A 19,323-nucleotide genomic window follows, 5' to 3' on the forward strand; every position below is an offset into this window, starting at 1 on the left:
ATTCCTTTCTTTACTTTTGTAATTCTTTACTGTGGAATAGCTCAGAATATCAGTTCTGTTCTAAGTAACAATAACTGAGCAAGGAAACATAATTTGGATTATAAAATTCTTGCTATAATAAAAATTTCTTAAATAGTGAATAAAAATTCCTTAAACAGTGAAAATAAATAAATAAATAATAAAAAAATAGAGAATGTTAATTGATCTAAGAAATGTTGATAAGATTCTTCAACCCATGGTGCATTACAGTCAGGCATACCTGCCCCATCCATGATACCCCAAGATTGGGAGATTACTATAATTGATTTAAAAGATTGCATCTTCTCAAAGATGGTCAGAGATTTTTTTACTCTTCCCTCTTTTGATAATGTTCAGCCTGTAAAATAATTTCAATGGAGAGTACTGCCTCAGGGTATGGCTAACTCTCCAACTAGTATCAATATTATGTTGACACAGCGTCAGAGCCTATTAGAGAATTGTGCCCAAAGGCATATATAGTTCATTATATGAATGATACTTTACTTGCTCACCCTGAAAAAGAAACCTTACTTAATTTTCTTAAAGAAACAGTTCAAGCCTTACAAACTCAGGGTTTGGGAATCGCCCTGAAAAAAATTCAAACTATACTTCTTTACGATTATCTAGATTATGTAGTACAGAGACAGATAGTGAAACCAAAAATTGCCCAAATAAACATTCCAGACAATTGTACTCTAAATGAGATGCAAAAATTTTTAGGAGATATTAACTGGATTCAACCCATTCTAGGAATTCCAAATTATGCCCTACAACATCTTTTTGCTACTTTAGAAGGAGACTCTTCCTTAGATAGTCCACGATAAAATTGGTAGCACAAAGAAACTCTGAGGCGTTTGTTCAACAATATCAACCTGACAAAGAAATAGGATTATTGATTATGGGTACTTCAAATACACCTACAGGAATTATAGTTCAGGAGGGTAAGCTGTTAGATTGGGTGTATACCCATCATAAGGGTTCAAAAACAATCACCCCCTACATTGACCACTTGTCTATATTAATTGTCTTAGGTAGAAAAGGATTATTTCTCTCTCTGGATATGATAACAGATTTATTACTATACCATTTAATAAGGAAGCTTTCCATAATCTTCTCAACCTTTATACTTCATCACAAATTGCTTTGACTGATTTCGTGGGTGACATTACCTTTCATTATCCTCAAGGAAAATTGTGGAACTTCCTCATTAAATATAACTGGATTATTAATTATATTGTTGTTTCACAACCTATTCCCAAAGCTCCTACTTATATTGATGCTACTAAACAACAAAAGGCTGCTATTTATAGTCCAGATTTAAAATTACAAATCCCAACCCCTTACCAATCTACCCAGAAAAATTAATTGTTTGCTTTAATTGCCCTGTTAAAAAGATATCTTGTGGCCGGGCGTATTGGTGCAGGCTTGTAATTCCCGAGCTTGGGAGGCGGAGACAGGAGGATCACGCAGGTTCGAAGCCAGCCTTGCTGGCTTAAGAGACCCTGTTTCCAAATAAAAATATAAAAAATAGGTGTCTGGAAGTGTAGCCTGGAGGTAGAAGGGTTTCCAGGAACCCCAGTACCACCAAACAAATAAATAAATAAAACATGTTCTTGTGCTTTAAGTGTAGTATCTGATTCAGCTTATGTAGTTAGCTTGTTCCCTGGTATAGAAACCACATATATTCCTGAGGGTCCTGCGCCTATTATGCAACTTTTTCTCAGGCTCCAGTGTTTAATCAGAAGTTGGTGTCCTTTTATATTACCCATATCAGATCTCATTCTAATCTCCTTGGACCATTAACACAAAGAAATGCAAAGGCCGATGCCCTCTTGGGGGCAATTTTTTCTTCACCTCAAGAGAAACATGTTTTTTTTTGCTCTAATTCCAGTAGGATATAAAATCCCCTTTTCTCAGGCCAAGCAGATCACACAGAATTGCCCGGTGTGTCAGCCATTTCATTTAGCTGAACAACCTACAGGTGTTAACCCTAGGGTTCTAGAACCTAATGATGTCTGGCAGGTAGACTTTACTCATATTTCTTTACCCCTCTACTCTCTAGCTCTGTAATTCTTCTTTCATATGGGCAGTACCTACTAAAAGTAAAACTTCTTTTTTTTTTTTTTTTCTTGGTGGCACTGGGGTTCCTGGAAGCCCTTCTATCTCCGGGCTATACTCCCAGACCTATTTTTACATTTTCATTTGGAAACAGGGTCTCCTAAGCCAGCGCTTGCGGCTGGCTTCGAACCTGCGCGATCCTCCTGTCTCTGCCTCCCAAGCGCGGAGATTACAAGCGTGCGCCACCACACCCGGCTAAAAGTGAAACTTCTAAGACAGCAAAATTAGCATTAATAAATACTTTTGCAGTTATGGGAGTGCCTCTCCAAATAAAAACAGACAATAGATCTGCTTTTACTTCTAAAGCATTTAAACAATTCCTTATTAAGTAAAATATTTCTCATGTTACTGAGATCCCATACAACCCCCCAAGTCAAACTTTAGTTAAATGTGCTAATGCTACTATTAAGCTGCTTCTTCTAAACAAAAGAGGGGGAGTATGGACCCTGGAGAAGCCTTATATGCAACTCTTTATAGTTTAAATTATCTAAGTTTTAAAAATTCCTCTGATATCATCAGAGCAGAAAAACATTTCTGTACAAAAAAGATGGCATTACAACATCAAGCTATTTGGGTTAAAGATTATACTAATGAATGGGAGCCAGGAAAACTACATTTCCCAGGCAGAGGTGATGCTCTTGTTTCTGTAGATAATGGTGAGCAATTCTAGATGCCAGAACAAAAACTCCAGTGGAGAAAGATGAAAAACATGGTTCCAGCTTCGCCGGACGCAGATATCAGAAAAGAAACCCTACCCGATGTGGGCACAAATAAAGAATCTAAGTAGGAAGACAGAGACAAGAGTAAAAGAAGCTGGAGGACCAGTAACACCAGTCAAGATGTTTTTGGCAATGATTGCTATATTGTCCTGTATCTCAGGGGTGAGTTGTGACAACTACACATAACGGACTTAGAATTTGTTGACTGGACAGATAATGCACCACTAGTGTTCACCAACCATTCAGAAATGATGCTGCCTTCCTGGAAGAAGACACCACCGAGCCATCCTGATAAAGAAGAAAAATTGATAAACTTCATATTGGGATATAGGACTTTACTTATTTATTTGGGGGAATTGACATGTGTCTTCAATATTTCCCCAATAGTGGGAGTGCAATGCTAATGGGACTGGATTACATATTGGATTTTTTACTGTTTTTTTTTTTTTTTTGCTTGCTGGATGCTACCAATTTGATGGCTCCTCATCGTATGAGTAATTACACCACTACTTTCTTAGTCCCCTCAGAGCTACCATGTGAAGCAGTCTCTTAGAGGAAGAAAAATGCTCCAATTCGATGGAGTCCGTGCAGAGAAAAACTGGCCTGGGGTTGCTACTCATAAAAATTTCACTTTTGTAGGTTGGGGTCCATATAGGCATTTTACTGATTGTGATGAAGAACGTAATGATGTTTATTGTAATAATAATACTGTACATTGGAATTTTACTAGATCCAAGCAATGGGGAAATGTTTCCTTTTGGCGACAGGTAGATAGCGTAATCTCCTGGCACAGTGGGGGTTTGGCTCCACCTAGACCTGGCATTGTGACTGCTGGCTTTTTAGGGCCAGAACAGTGGCATGTCTGGAAACGAGTAGTTGCTTTGCATTGATTGAAATTGTCTGGAGCGCATGCTTCTGTGGTAGCTCCGCACTAGTCCTCTATAAATTACACTACAGAATTCTGGATACAGGCGTGTGGAAAACCCCCTTATCTGCTAGCCATAGGCTCTTTGATAGATCAACAAAATAATGTGATGTGCTACGATTGTAGATTATATATACCTGCATTAATGCATCTGTCAGCTTTGATAGGTCTAAAGACAGTTTTATGATTCTCAGACAGAGATCACATATTTGGATACCTATCACCTTAAACTACCCCTGGGAGGAATCGTCTTTTGTTCATGCTTTTCATCAATATGTCCTCTGTAGGGGAAAATGTTTTATAGAATGGATCATTGTAGGAATAATAGGACTTATAACTGTTGCCTCCGTGAGAGTTGTTGCAAGAATGGTGTTGCATAATTCTATCCAAAATGAGGAATTTATAACTAATTGGCATAATCAATCTCATGCTTTGTGGGAACAACAAGCTAGAGTAGATCAACAGTTGTTAGATGAGGTAAATGAGATTAGAGAAGCTCTTCAATGGATAGGGAATCAATTAGTAGAAACACAATATCGACTACCTCTGAGATGTCATTGGAACATTAGTCGATTTTGTGTTACTAATTTAGAATACAATCAGACTAGGCCGGGCGTGGTGGCGCACGCTTGTAATCCCCGCGCTTGGGATGCTGAGACAGGAGGATCACGCAGGTTCGAAGCCAGCCGTGCTGACTTAAGAGACCCTGTTTCCAAAAATAAAATAGGTCTGGGAGTGTAGCCCAGAGGTAGAAGGGCTTCCAGGAACCCCAGTACCACCAAAAAAAAAAAAAAAAAAGAATACAATCAGACTAAATATAAGTGGGACTCTGTCAGCATTTGGCAGCATTTCTGGTAATAATTCCTTGGATATTACTGCATTTAAAAGAGAGATCAAAGAAACATTTGCTCATGTACTCTCTTCAGAATATGATAATTTTTTAATGCTTTACATAATATTATGACCAATAACCCTTTGTCAAATTTAGTAAAGACACCAGCTGGAATATTCCAATTGATACTTACTGGGCCGTGTTTTATGCTTGTACTTTCAGGACTCGGGTGGGTCTGGAGATCCGTATCCAGTTTAAATTACTCTAACCTCACTCTCACTGGAGCTGCCTTCCCACTTAACAAAAGAGGGGAAATGACGGAGGACAGGGAAGAAGCCTGAGGAACGAAAGTTTCTGAAAGAGTTAAAGGAGATTCTAGGAAAGGTTGAATCCTCCAGAAACTCTGGGTGTAACTCCAGTCCTCTCCAGAATTTGCCCTCTAAGGCCCACCAGTGAGAACAAGCAGTTGATGTTAATCACAGTGTCTCACAAGGTCCTTTTGTCTTGCTTATGATTGTATCTTAGCGATTTACATATCCTCTACCTAATACCCCCCATTGTATTTTGGTATATATATATATGTATTTATTGGTATATAAATATGTATTTATATATTTGAGATATATATATTTATTTATATATACGTTAGCAGGAGAGCACTTGCCTAGCTGGCACTTGCTAGGTTCTGAGTTTACTCCTTAGTACCATAAAAGTCGTATTTAACTCATACACTCAGTTATTATGTGGACCCTTAAATTGGGTACTCAAGGTCACTACTTCACCAGACTTAACTTCTAGTAACAAGGGAAAAACCCACTGGCATTTCTATTCCCTCCAAAGATCAAAATATAGAAGCTGCCATTAATCTGTGACAAAAACTAGGGCCAAGTGGCGAACCTGAGAGTAAATACAGGCAGTCTTAGCGTGATGACCTCCCCACAGCCAGGAGTGGGGACAGCCCCCTCCTGGGGTCAGCAGCGCTGGCCAGGCCCCACCACCCAGCGCCCTGTCCTCATCACCCTCATGGGTCAGCCTCGCTCTCAAGTCCCCGCTGCTGTGTGCCTCGCTATTAGCCATTCCTCCTGAAAGCCCTCTCTCTGCCACATTCTTTGGTGTCCCCAGGGCAGAGCCCAGAGAGGTAGGTGCGCACAGGTGCCTAGAGTCAGGCCACATCACAGAATCCATTCCTGCTTCATCTCCACACTCATTAATTTATTTATGTATTGGTACTAGGAGGTTGAACCCAGGTTGTTTCTGAGCTACACCCCCAATGCTATTTTTTTTTTTTTTTAATTTACAACATGATCTCGCTAAGCGGCTGAGACTGCCCTCAAGCCTGCGAGCCTCCTGTCTCGGCCTCCCAAGTACTGGGGTTACAGATGTGCGGCCCCACGCCCGGCTGGGGATAGAATTTCTCATTTCTCGTTCACTCTCCCTAGTTGCTCTCGCTCAGCAGTCCATCTGGAGAGCTGTCAATTCAGAGGCGCGGGGGCGGGGCTCACAGCGCCGACCAATCGGGAGCGCGGTGGGCGGGCACAGCTCCCGGGCTGCCGGAACTTCCGCTCGGGGCTGCAGCGTAGTTATGGCTTGGTCTTCCTTGCTGAGATGCAGGAGTTTGGTCCTGTGTCGAGCTCCGTGAGCCCCCTGCCCGCGGCGGTGAGTCAGCGCCGGGCGCCGCAGACGCTGCGAAATGGTGAGCACCCGGCGGCGAGTCCGGCGGCGGCGGCGGCGGCAGAGGGCTGGGGCGGCCGGCGCCCTGGGCCTGGGTCTCCTCCGAGAGCGGGCGCGGCGGGGCGGCGGCGGGGCCCGCGTCCCCCCGAGCTGCGGCCGCCCGGGCCCCGGAGCCTCCCTGGCAGCTCGGCGGCGGCGGAGGGTCGCGGAGACCCTGACTTTCTCAGGCGGGAGAAGCCTGGTGGGTAGGGTCCCTGATCTCTGGTTTTTTTTTTTTTTTTTAATCAGGACTGGGGATTGCACCCAGGGGCTCTCTGCATCTGAGCTTCGCCCCTGGTCCCATTCAATTTTTTATTTAGAAACCGAGTCTTGTTAAGGCGGCTGAGGGTGGCCTGGAACCTGGGATCCTCCTGTCTCAGCCTCCCAGGCACTGAGATTACACCGTGTGCCGCTACACCCGCCATCCTCTGAGGTTTTTTGTGCCATTTTGTCATGAGTGTCAACAAAACCACACCTCCGCAAGTGAGCAGAGCATAGCAGTAAGCAGGAGGTCCAGACATTGACCGCCTTCTCTTGCTCTGCTTGCCAACCCTCTCTTGCCTGATGGCCACACTCTGACCTTTACTTGCTAGGTGTGTGAGTGTTGTGAACTTCGCTGCTGTTTATTATTGTCTAATATGTGAATTACAAGTCACGTTGCCAATTTACAATGGAGACAAGTATATAGAACCTAGTATGTACGAAGGATTGAACCCAAGGTCATTCTACCTCTGAGCCATACCCCAAATCTTTTTATTTTGAAACAGGGTCTCTCTAAGTTGCTGAGGCTGGCCTCAAACCTGAGATCCTCCTGTTTCGGCCTCCCAAGTATTTGGATTACAGGAACCACACACCACTTGGACTTGTTTTGAGAGATGCTACAGTGCACAGAAAAGTTGAGATGACCCAGAAACACCATGGGTGTTCCTGTTCTGCTATTGAGTTGCCAAATGGTTCCAACCTAGCATCAGAATTGCTGCATGAGAAGACATGAGTATGGACGGATCATAAGAGTGTGATGAGCAAGATAAGGAATGAACATTTAGAGAGCAGAGCGTCACGTGAACTTCTTATGAAGTTAGTACAGTTGTCCAGTGATATGAGTCTTACCTCATCCTAGAAATATGTGACCTGTTTTAGGGGGTGGTGACTTTTGAGGATGTGGCTGTGACCTTCACCCTGGAGGAGTGGGCTTTGCTGGATCCATCCCAAAAGAAGCTGTACCGAGATGTGATGCAGGAAACCTTGAGGAACCTGGCCAGCGTAGGTAAGGGTGGCATCAGTCCCTTAGCCAATCATAGCGCACATATTGCTCATTAGTGCTGTTGCATGACTTGAAATATTGAAAAGAAACATATTTATAAATATACCAGACATCACGATATTATATCATGCGTTCAGCCTAGAATTTAGTAATGTTTGTGTAATGCTGTAACCATTCATAATGATCCTTCCGGATCTGCATTTTAGGCAAAGGACAGGAAGAGCAGAATGTTAAAGATGACTACAAAAGTTCGAGGAGAAATCTAAGGTAATTTTCATTGACAGAAGAAAGCAATGAGTCAGGTATGGTGCACACTTGTAATCCCAGTACTTGGGAGGCTGAGACAGAAGGGTTGCAGGTTCAAGAACAGCCTCAGCAACTTAGTGAGACCCTGTTTTAGAATGAAAAATAAAAAGGGCTGGGGATGTAGTTTTAAGATAGAATGTCCCTGAGTTCAGCCAGGCGTGGTGGTGCACACTTGTAATCCCCATGCTTGGGAGGCTGAGACAGGAGGATCCACAGGTTCGAAGCCAGCCTCAGCTACTTAGTGAGGCTCTCAGCAACTTAGTGAGACCCTGTTTACAAATAAAATATAAAAATAGGTCTGGGAGTATAGCCCAGAGGTAGAAAAGCCCCTGGGTTCCACCCTGAGTACCACATACACAAATGTGAACACACACACACACACACAAACACACACACACACACACACAAATATATATATATTAATATATTATATATTATAATATATAATATAATATATAATATAATATATTAATATAATATATTAATATTTATAAATATAAATATAAATATAAATATATATATATATATATGTAAAATGTCCCTGGGTTTAGTTCCTAGTATCACCTAAAAAGAGACAGAGAAAGAGAGGGAGGGAGGGAGGGAGAGAGAGAGAGAGAGAAAGCAAAAGCAATGAGTTTTAAGAATAATAGAGTGCTAGGAAATTTAAAATTAAATGATTCAAATAACCTCAACTTAAAATTGATTTAATCTCAAAATATATTCTAAAAGTACATATAAGCCGGGTGTGGTGGTGCACGCTTGTAATCCCTGTGCTTGGGAGGCTGAGATAGGAGGATCACATAAAAAAGGTCTGGGAGTATAGCCTGGAGGTAGAAAGCCTCTGGGTTCCACCTCCAGTACCACCACCAAAAAAAAAAAAAAAAAAGAAAAGAAAAGAAAAAGAAAAGTACATACAGGTTGAACACCTTCAATTGGAAAATTCAAAATAAAAAATGTCCAAACACTGGAGACATCTGAAGAACCAGCATGATACCACAAGTCTAGTTTTTCTGATAATTCAATATATATAATATTGTTCCATGAACAATATTATTACGTATGTCATGAACTTACTCTCAGGATTTGGGTATAAGGTGTAGATGATACAAAAGTAAATTTTGTTTAGATTCAGATACATCCTTAAGATATCTCATCATGCAAATATTTCTAATCCAAAACATATTTAGTTTTTAATATTTTACATATGGACTACTAAACTGTCTTTTAACATAATATTCAGTGTAATAAAATAGTTAACTGGGAAAGAATATTATAAAACCTGGTGAGCCAGATGTGGTGGCAGGCTTAGGCGACAAGATTGTGAGTTTTGGGCCAGCTTGTAAACTTAAGGAAGACCCTGTCTAAAATTAAAAAGCGCCACACAAGGTGGAGAATATCTATAATCCTAGTACTTGGGAGGCTGAGACAGGAGGATCACAGGTTTGAGACCAGTGTTAGTAACTTAGGCTTATAGAGACTGCTTTTGAATCTTAAGAGACCCTTAAAGTGTCAAAATAAAGAAGGCTTGGGCTGGGGTTTAGCTTAGAGATAGAATGCCCTTGGGTTCAATATTAAAAGGCTGGGCATTTTACCATATCCCTGTAATATAAGTACTTGGGAAGCTTAGACAGGAAGATCACACGTTTGCAGCCCTAAGCAAAATTTAAAAAAATAAATAAAAAAGGGCTGGGGGTGTAGCTCAGAGGTAGAATTCTCCTGAGTTCAATCCCCAGAACCACACAGAAAGAATGAATTTTTAAAAAGGCTGATATGAATACTACTTGTTTGATAATATCTGTCCTAGATCCATCCTACAGAGCATTCCAGTCATTTGTTTTCGTTTGTTTGTTTGGGGTTTTTTGTTTTGTTTTTGTTTTTGTTTTTTGGTGGTACTGGAGTTCCTGGAAACCCTTCTAACTCCGGGCTACACTCCCAGACCTATTTTATATTTTATTTGGAAACAGGGTCTCTTAAGCCAGTGAGGTTGGCTTCGAACCCGCGCGATCCTCCTCCCAAGTGCGGGGATTATAAGCGTGCGCCACCATGTCCGGCGCCCGGCCATTTGTTTTAAAAATTTTCCACAGCCGGGCGTGGTGGCACATGTTTGTAATCCCCGTGCTTGGGAGGCAGAGACAGGATCATGCTGGTTCGGAGCCAGCCTCGCTGGCTTAAGAGACCCTGTTTCCAAATTTAAAAAAAAATAATAAAATAGGTCTGGGAGTGTAGCCCGGAGGTAGAAGGGCTTCCAGGAACCCCAGTACCACCAAAATAAATAAACAAACAAATAAATAAATAAATAATAAAAAATTTCCACGTGACATAAAATCACCAAGTATCAAGGAAAATCATTAATAGGCACATCACTAGTAATGTGCTTCTTTTCTTTTCTTATTTTTTTTCCTTTTTTACAGAAGTCAAGAGAGAGAGAAAGTCTTTGGACATAAACTTGGCAGTGAATGTGGAATAATCTTTAGCTGGTCTATAGATCCTATTCTCAAGAAGAAAACTCGTCCTAGAGTTAAACCAGATGGAAGGCGTATGTGTGGAGAAGGTCTCTTTGGTCATTTATTCTTAAATGAGCCCCACAGAGCTCAGTCTCTTCATAAACCACGTGTGTATTCGAGATATGGAGAGAGATCAGATAAATGTAAGAAAAAGGGAAAAGGCTTCAGTAATCGCAAATGCTTTCTGAAACATGAAGGGAGCCACACCAGAGATAAACACCATGAATGTAAGCATTGTGGGAAAATCATCAGTAGTTCCAGTTACATTCAAATCCATGAAAGAACTCACACTGGGGAGAAACCCTATGAATGTGAGCACTGTGGGAAAGCTTTCCGTTTTTTGAATAGCTTTCGGGAACATGAAAGGATTCACACCGGAGAGAAGCCCTATGTGTGTACGCAATGTGGTAAAGCCTTCAGGATTTACAGTTCTTTTAGAAAACATAAAAGAATTCACAGTGGAGAGAAACCTTACGAATGTAAACAGTGTGGGAAAACTTTTCTTTCTTTGAGTTATGTTCGAATACACGAGCAGACTCACAGTAGAAAGAAACCCTATGTATGTACCCAATGTGGGAAAGCTTTCTGTGCTTCTAGCTCCTTCAAAAAACATGAAAAGAAACATACTACAAAGAAAGCCTATGTCTGTAAGCAATGTGGGAAAGCCTTTAGTTCTTCCAGTTACATTCGGGTACATGAAAGAAGTCACACCGGAGAGAAACCTTATGTCTGTAAACAGTGTGGGAAGGCCTGCTCTTTCCTTAGTTCTCTCAGAAAGCATGAAAGGAGTCACACTGGCGGGAAACCCTATGTGTGTAAGCAGTGTGGGAAAGCCTTTAGTTCTTCCAGTTACATTCGCATACATGAGCGCATCCACACTGGGGAGAAGCCCTACGCGTGTAAGCAGTGTGGGAAAGCCTTTGCAGTTTACAGTGCCTTTCTAAGACATAACAGAACGCACAGTGGAGAGAAACTCTATGTGTGTAAGCATTGTGGGAAAGCCTTTACTTCTTCCAGTTATGTTAAGATACATGAGCGAATTCACACCGGAGAAAAGCCCTATGTATGTAAGCAGTGCGGGAAAGCCTTTACTTCTTCCCATTCCATTCACGTACATGAGCGAATTCACACCGGAGAGAAGCCCTATGTGTGTAAGCAGTGTGGGAAAGCCTATGGCAATTCTAAGTCTCTTAGAAACCATGAAAGGAGTCACACTGGAGAGAAACCCTATGTATGTAAGCAGTGTGGAAAAGCCTTTAGTTCTTCCAGTTACGTTAAGATACATGAACAAATTCACACTGGGGAGAAGCCCTATGTATGTAAGCAGTGTGGGAAAGCCTTTAGTTCTTCTCGTTACATTCAGATCCATGAGCAAATTCACACAGGTGAGAAGCCCTATGTATGTAAGCAATGTGGGAAAGCCTTTGCAATTTACTGTGTTTTTGTAAGACATAACAAAACTCACAGTGAAGAGAAGCCCTATATATGTAAGCAATGTGGGAAAGCCTTTAGGCTATCCGGTTCCTTGTACAGACATGAAAGAACTCACACAAAAGAGTAACCCCAAGTATACACTGGGAAAGCTGCTCTATCGCACAAGAATGCGTGGTCGAGAGTGCTCCTGTCAATGTAAAGTTTGGGAGAATGCCTCTGGCATTCTCAAATCAATTCACAGATATGAAAGAACACAGTATGAGGAGAAACCTTGACTAAAAAGATATGCCAAAGTTTTCAGTTGGTCCACATGTACAGATGCACCTCTGTAAGGATTAAAACCTTACAACTGTGAAAAGTATAAGAAAGTTGTCAGTTTTAACAAACAGTTTTCCCCATGTAGTGGAATCCTTTAAACAAGTTATATAAAGAGTTTAACACAAATAACTCGTGTGGAATACTTGTAAGAAATAAAAAGGATCTGTTCTATGGAAGTTATAAGGTCATATAAAAACTGACCAGTATCCATTTTGTGCAGTTGCTTAGGAATCCACTTTGTAATGTTTGGTACATGTATCTATATGTCTGTGCTCCACTATCAGAAGTCTAGCTTTCTCTAAAGAGAAAACTTGCCCACTGGGAAACTAACCAGCTGGATTAGACTGTGAGGTCTCACCCCAGCCAATGGGGGAAGACATAGTGCGCTATGTGTTAGGGGGATAAAAGGAAGCTTGGACTGCCTGGACTGTGTGCTTTATGGTGTGTATGTACCTTTCACAGAAGTAAAATACCTTGCCAACTTTCTTTTAAGTTCATGAATCTTTATTTAATATTCCCCTAAAATCTGTTTCTAACATACTTCAGAATATACACAAGGCAAAGGAAATGATCTAATACTTATGAATATATTTTGTTTTTAGGCTACACCCCTCAGCCCTATTTTTTTTCTTTATTTTGAAACAGGGTCTCACTAAGTTGTAGGACTTCACTAAGCTGCGTTTTTGTTTGTTTTTGTTTTTGGTACTGGGAATTGGACCCAGGGACGTTGTACCTCCAAGCTAATTTTTTTTAAATTCTTTATTTTGAAACAGGGTCTTACTAAATTGCAGGGGGGCCTCATTAAGTTGCTGAGGCTGTCCTTGAACCTGTGATCATCCTGTTTTAGTCTCCTAAATACTGGGATTATAAGTATGTGCCACCATTCCCAGCTTATTAGTGACTCATTCTTTTTTTTTTTTTTTTTTTTTTTGGCGGTACAGGGGATGGAACCCAGGGACTTTCTACCTCTGAAAATTTTTATTTTTTACCTCAGCCCTAATTTTTATTTATTTTGAAACAGGGTCTCACTGAGTTGCAAAGGGCCTCACTAAGTAGCTGAGGCTGTCCACAAATTGCAGTCCTTCTGTTTCAGTCTCCCAAATGCTGGGATTACAAGTGTGTGCCACCTTGCCTGGCTTGGCTCATTCTTAAAAATAAATCTCTGGACTATGCATCACTAATTTTTACTCTTAAATGGTGAGGTGACTTTAAGTTTTTATTTTTTAAGGAATAGTGTATGAATTTGATAGTGTCTTTTAAAATCAAATCATAAATGACTTGATAAATGACTACCAAGTCATAAATGTTTTCATTGTCAAAAACTTTTTTTTGTGTGTGGTACTGGGGATTGAACCAAGGGGCATTCTACCTCTGACCTACACCCTCAGCCCTATATTTTATACCTTATTTTTGAAATAAGATTTCACTATGTTGTGGAAGGCCTCACAAAGTAGCTGAGGCTGGCCACAAACCTGTGATCCTCCTGTGTCAGCCTTCCAGATACTGGGGTTACAAGCATGCGCCATGCACCACCATGTACAGCTCTCCTCTTTCAATTAGGACTTATTGATCATGGATAAATTGAAATATAGTTGCGATATTTCAGTAGGCCCAATTTTTTTTTTTTTTTTTTTGGCTCTACTCGGGATGGATCCCAGGGACAATCTACCTTCAAGGTACCCCCAGCCCTATATCTTTATGTTGAAACAAGGTCTCACAGTAGCTGAGGTTGGCCACAAACCTGCGATCCTCCTGTCTCAGCTTCCCAAATCCTGGGATTACAAACGTGCGCCACCATGCCCAGCTAGTAGGCTCAATTTTTATGTAGTGCTTAAATAATTGTGGTTAATGTGCCATTGAAAAATGGGTTATTAGCCGGGCGTGGTGGTGCACGCTTGTAATCCCCGCGCTTGGGAGGCGGAGACAGGAGGATGGCACAGCTTCGAAGCCAGCCATGCTGGCTTAAGAGACACTGTTTCCAAATAAAAAAAGTATAAAAATGGGTCTAGGAGTGTAGCCTGGAGGTAGAAGGGTTTCCAGGAACCCCAGTACCACAAAAAAAGAAAAAGGGCTATTATTAATTGCTGAATTCTTTCTACTGAGTTCACATGACAGCTTCTTACCTGTTCTTTTTTGGTACTGGGGTTCCTGGAAGCCCTTCTTCCTCCGGACTACACTCCCAGACCTATTTTTACATTTTTATTTGGAAACAGGGTCTCCTAAGCGAGCGCGCACGGCTGGCTTCGAACCTGCGCGATCCTCCTGTCTGCCTCCCAAGCGCAGGGATTACAAGCGTGCACCACCACGCCCGGCTTGTATATTTTTATTTTTATTTTTTTGCGGTACTGGGGATTCAACCCAGAGGCATTCTACCTCTGAGCTCTACTTCCAGCCCTACTTTTTTTTTTTTTTTTAAACAGAGTCTCACTAAATTGTGGAGGGCCTAAATACCCTAAGTACCTGAGGCTGGCCTCGAACCTGTGATGATATTCCTGTCTCAGCCTCCCAAGTACTAGGATTACAATCGTGTGCAAGAGGGAGGGGTAGCCTAGCTTTAAAGTCCAGTCATTCTGCCGGGGGTGGTGGCGCACTCTCATAATCCCCGCGCTTGGGATGCTGAGACAGGAGAATCACACAGGTTGGAAGCCAGCCTCAGCTACTTAGGGAAGCTCTCAGCAACTTAGTGAGACCCTGTTTCCAAATAAATTATATAAAAAAAAATAGGGCAGGGGGTGTAGCCCGTAGGTAGAAAGTCCCTGGGTTCAACTCCCCAGTACCACCAAAAAAATAAAATAAAATTAAGAATAAAAAATAGGGCAGGGGGTATAGCTCAGAGGTTGAATGCCCCTGGGTTCCATCCCCAGACCTGCCACCCCCCCTGAAAAAAAATGACACCACCAATTCCATGAATCTGGTCAGACTGTGCCCCAGGTGGTTCAGCCTTCCTTTGCACTGACTTTAAGAGCCTCTGGAAGACACCAGAACACTCCAGAAGCTGGAACTGTTGAATGTTGGGGGTTGTGGTCCAGAGGCTGGGGAGCACAGGCTGTTGGGAGCAATGCAGCCTCCCAGCCAACCCCAAGACCTCCTGAGTCCCTGGGTGCCACTCAGCCTTGGTCTCCCATCCCAGGGTGCAGCTGGGTGGGCAGGGGGTTCCGGGGTCCACCCTATCCCTGTTGAAGTGATCCGATCAGCCAGAGGCCCCTGACTGTGCGGTAATGGCAGAGTTTGCCAGGAAACCCTGACTCGTGCAGACTCCTTCGAGAGGAGCAATGGGGTGAGTCACTGTCCCTCTTGTCTCCCTAGGGCAAACCCTATTCCTTGAGTTCTCTTAGTGTTTGGAGAAGTATGCCAATCCACAGCCTGTCCCCTCAGCCCCAGACTTCTTAGAACTGGAAACAAATTCTTAAGTTTCCAGATACTACTCTACATTGCCAAGTTGTTGGAAAGGGAGAGCCATAAGCACATGGTTGGAGTTGGAGTGGAAGGGGAGGCATTGCCCTCTCTCTCTCTTTTTTTTTTTTAATGTTTCTAGACATTATTATTATTTTAATTTTATTATTATTTTTTTTGGCGGTACTGGGGTTCCTGGAAGCCCTTCTACCTCCAGGCTACACTCCCAGACCTATTTTATTTATTTATTTGTTTATTTATTTATTTTGGAAACAGTCTCTTAAGCCAGTGTGGCTGGCTTCGAACCTGCTCGATCCACCTGTCTCCGCCTCCCAAATGCGGGAATTACAAGCCTGTGCCACCATGCCCGGCTTGTCTAGACATTATTTTTAAAAAGTTTTATGTTGGGCCGGGCATGGTGGCGCATTCTTGTAATCCCCGCGTTTGGGAGGCGGAGACAGGATGATCACGCAGGTTCGAAGCCAGCCCCGCTGGTTTAAGAGACCCTGTTTCCAAATAAAAATAGGTCTGGGAGTGTAGCCTGGAGGTAGAAGAGCTTCCAGGAACCCCAGTACTACACACACACACACACACACACACACACACACACACACACACACACACAATTATGTTGGTATGAAGTTGAACCCAGGATCATTCAACCTCTCAGCTACACCTCTCACCTCTAGTCTTTTTTATTGATTTTTTTTTTTTTTCAGATCTGGGGATGGAACTCAGGGGCATTTGACCTCTGAGCTACACCCCTGCCTTATTTTTTATTCTTTACTTTGAAACCGGGTCTCACTGAGTTGCAGAGGGCCTCACTAAGTAGCTGAGGCTGTCCGCGAACCGCGATCCTCCAGGTCTCAGCCTCCCGAATGCTGGGATTACAAGCGTGCGCCACCACGCCCGGCTTTTTGAAACAGTCTTACCGAGCTGCTGAGAATCTCCCTAAGTTGCTAAAGCTGCCTTTGAATCTGCCATCCTCCTGACTCAGCCTCCTGAGTATTAGGATTACAGGTGTGCGCCACCACCCCTGGTTCAGCTTTTTATTTTTAACCAAGGAAGAAATATTTCACCGAAGAGACTCCCTTTCAGAGTAAGGGCAAAACCTGGGCCGTCCAGGGCTCCCCTCTGCACCTGCGGTTTCCTCCCCCAGGTCCCTCTGGGTGAGTCAGGCATGCAGGTCTAGCCCCTTTCTTTTTGCTCCTGCAGGCAGATCTCTTGGTTCTCCCCCTATGCAAATTGAAGCAGGGGCATTTTTTTCTCAAGGAAAAACAATCTCCCCACCGAGATGCCAGGATGCCATCCCTTTTCCACACCCTTATTCACCTTAGGAGCTGGAATGTTTACTCAGGTCAACTGTTGCCATGGATTAAACAGCAGGACATTGAGCTTTTAGTCCATCTTTCCAGATCTACCCTATGGCCAGATCCACCCACATTTGAGCCAGGGGAATCAAAACTGGCTTCCCCTTCTGAGCCTGTTCTCCACCTTCTTCCTCCAATCCCATGAAATTTAAATTGTAAATAAATCCCCCCTCTCTCCCTCCCTCCCACTCCCTCCCCCCCTCTCTCTCATTGAACCTGGGACCATTTAACATCTGGACTACATTCCTGGCCCAATTTTATTATTTATTATTTTTATTTTTATTTTTTGGTGGTACTGGGGTTCCTGGAAGCCCTTCTACCTCCGGGCTACACTCCCAGACCTATTTTTACATTTTTATTTGGAAACAGGGTCTCCTAAGCCAGCACGCACGGCTGGCTTCTAACCTGCGCGATCCTCCTGTCTCTGCCTCCCAAGTGCAGGGATTACAAGTGTGCGCCACCACACCCGGCCCAATTATTTTTATACTGAGTCTCACTAAAGTTACTGAAGCTGCGCCACCACGCCTGGCTATGTAGTCTTTATTTTTGAAACAGAGTCTCACTAAGTGGCTGAGGCTGGCTGCATACCTGAGATCTTCTTGTCTCAGCCTCCCAATGACTGGGATTCCAAGCGTGTGTCACCATGCCAGGCTTAACTCTTTATGTTTTAAATTTTGAGACAGTTTCTCTAAGTGCCCAGGCTGGCCTTGAACTTGAGATCCTCCTGCCTTAACTTCCAGAGTAGATGGGATTAAGGGTGTGCACCATGACACTCAATTTTTGTTTTGTTTTGTTTTTGCCTTTACTTAGGAGTAAAGAGCATAATTCAAAGGCAGAAGTTTAAAGAGTAAGAAACCAAGAAAGTAAGCTGAAATAGAAACAGCAGAATATATCCTTGTCTATTGGACCTAAGCTCACCTGCTATGCTGTTTTTTATGTACTATGTTATCTGGCTCAACAGGGTTTAGGCTGACATAAAGTCTTAATACAAAGCATTGGGGAAGGTAGAATTGCTAGTAATTGTGTGTGTGTGTGTGTGTGTGTGTGTGTGTGTGTGTGTGTATGTGTGTTCATTCCTGGGGATTAAACCCAGGGGCATCCTACCTTAGAGGTACACCCCCAGCTCTATTTTTAATTTGGAAACAGGATCTGGCTAACTTGCTGAGAGCCTTGGTAAATTGCTGAGGCTGTATTTGAACCTGTAATCCTCCTATCTCAACCTCCAGAGCACTGGGATTACAGTCGAGTGTCACCCTGCCTGGCTGCTAGTAACTCTTTATCATTACTATTATTATTGGTGTTGGGGATTGAACTCTAAGGCCTTCTACTTAGCTAGTGTGTGTATGTGTGTGTGTGTGTGTGTGTGTGTGTGTGTGTGTGTGTGTGTTACTGGGGATCGAACCCAGATCTAACCCAGGGGCATTCTACCTCTGAGATACACCTCAGCTCTATTTTATTTTTATATTGAAATAGAGTTTCACTAGATTGGTAAGAGTCTTACTACTTTCTGAGGCTGTCTTTGAACCTGTGATCCTCCTGTCTCAGCCTTTCAAGTACTGGGATTGTGAATGTGTGGTGCCATGCTCAGCCATCCCTTTGTTTTTTATTTTTATATTATTATTTATAATAATAGTTATTATTATTATTATTATTATTATTATTATTATTATTATTATTTTGGTGGTACTGGGGTTCCTGGAAACCCTTCTACCCCTGGGCTACACTCCCAGACCCATTTTATATTTTTATTTGGAAACAGGGTCTCTTAAGCCAGAGAGGCTGGCTTCGAACCGGCGCCATCCTCCTGTCTCTGCCTCTCAAGCCCAGGGATTACAAGCGTGTGCCACCATGCCCGGCTGTTTTTTATTTTAATTAATTAATTAATTAATTAATTTATTTTCTAGTGGCACTGGGGATGGAACCCAGGGACCTTCTACCTCCGGGCTACACTCCCAGACATATTTTTTATATTTTACTTGGAAACAAGGTCTCACTAAGTCGCTGAGAGCCTCACTACGTAGCTAAGGCTGGCTTTGAACCTGTGTGATCCTCCTGTCCCAGCCTCCCAAATGTAGGGATCACAAGCGTGCGCCACCACGCCCGCCCGGCTGTTTTTTATTTTAAAAGGGTCTCATTGAGCCGGTCGTGGTGGCGCACACTTGTAATCCCAGCGCTTGGGAGGCTGGGACAGGAGGATCACACAGGTTCAAAGCCAGCCTTAGCTACGTAGTGAGGCTCTCAGCGACTTAGTGAGACCTTGTTTCCAAGTAAAATATAAAAAATATGTCTGGGAGTGTAGCCCAGAGGTAGAAAGCCCCTGGGTTCCATCCCCAGTACCACAATAAATGAATGAATGAATGAATGAATGAATGAATAAATAAATAAATAAATAAATAAATAAATAAAAGGGCC

Source organism: Muscardinus avellanarius, assembly GCF_963383645.1.
Source record: "Muscardinus avellanarius genome assembly, chromosome: 3".
In the NCBI taxonomy this organism is placed as follows: Eukaryota; Metazoa; Chordata; class Mammalia; order Rodentia; family Gliridae; genus Muscardinus; species Muscardinus avellanarius.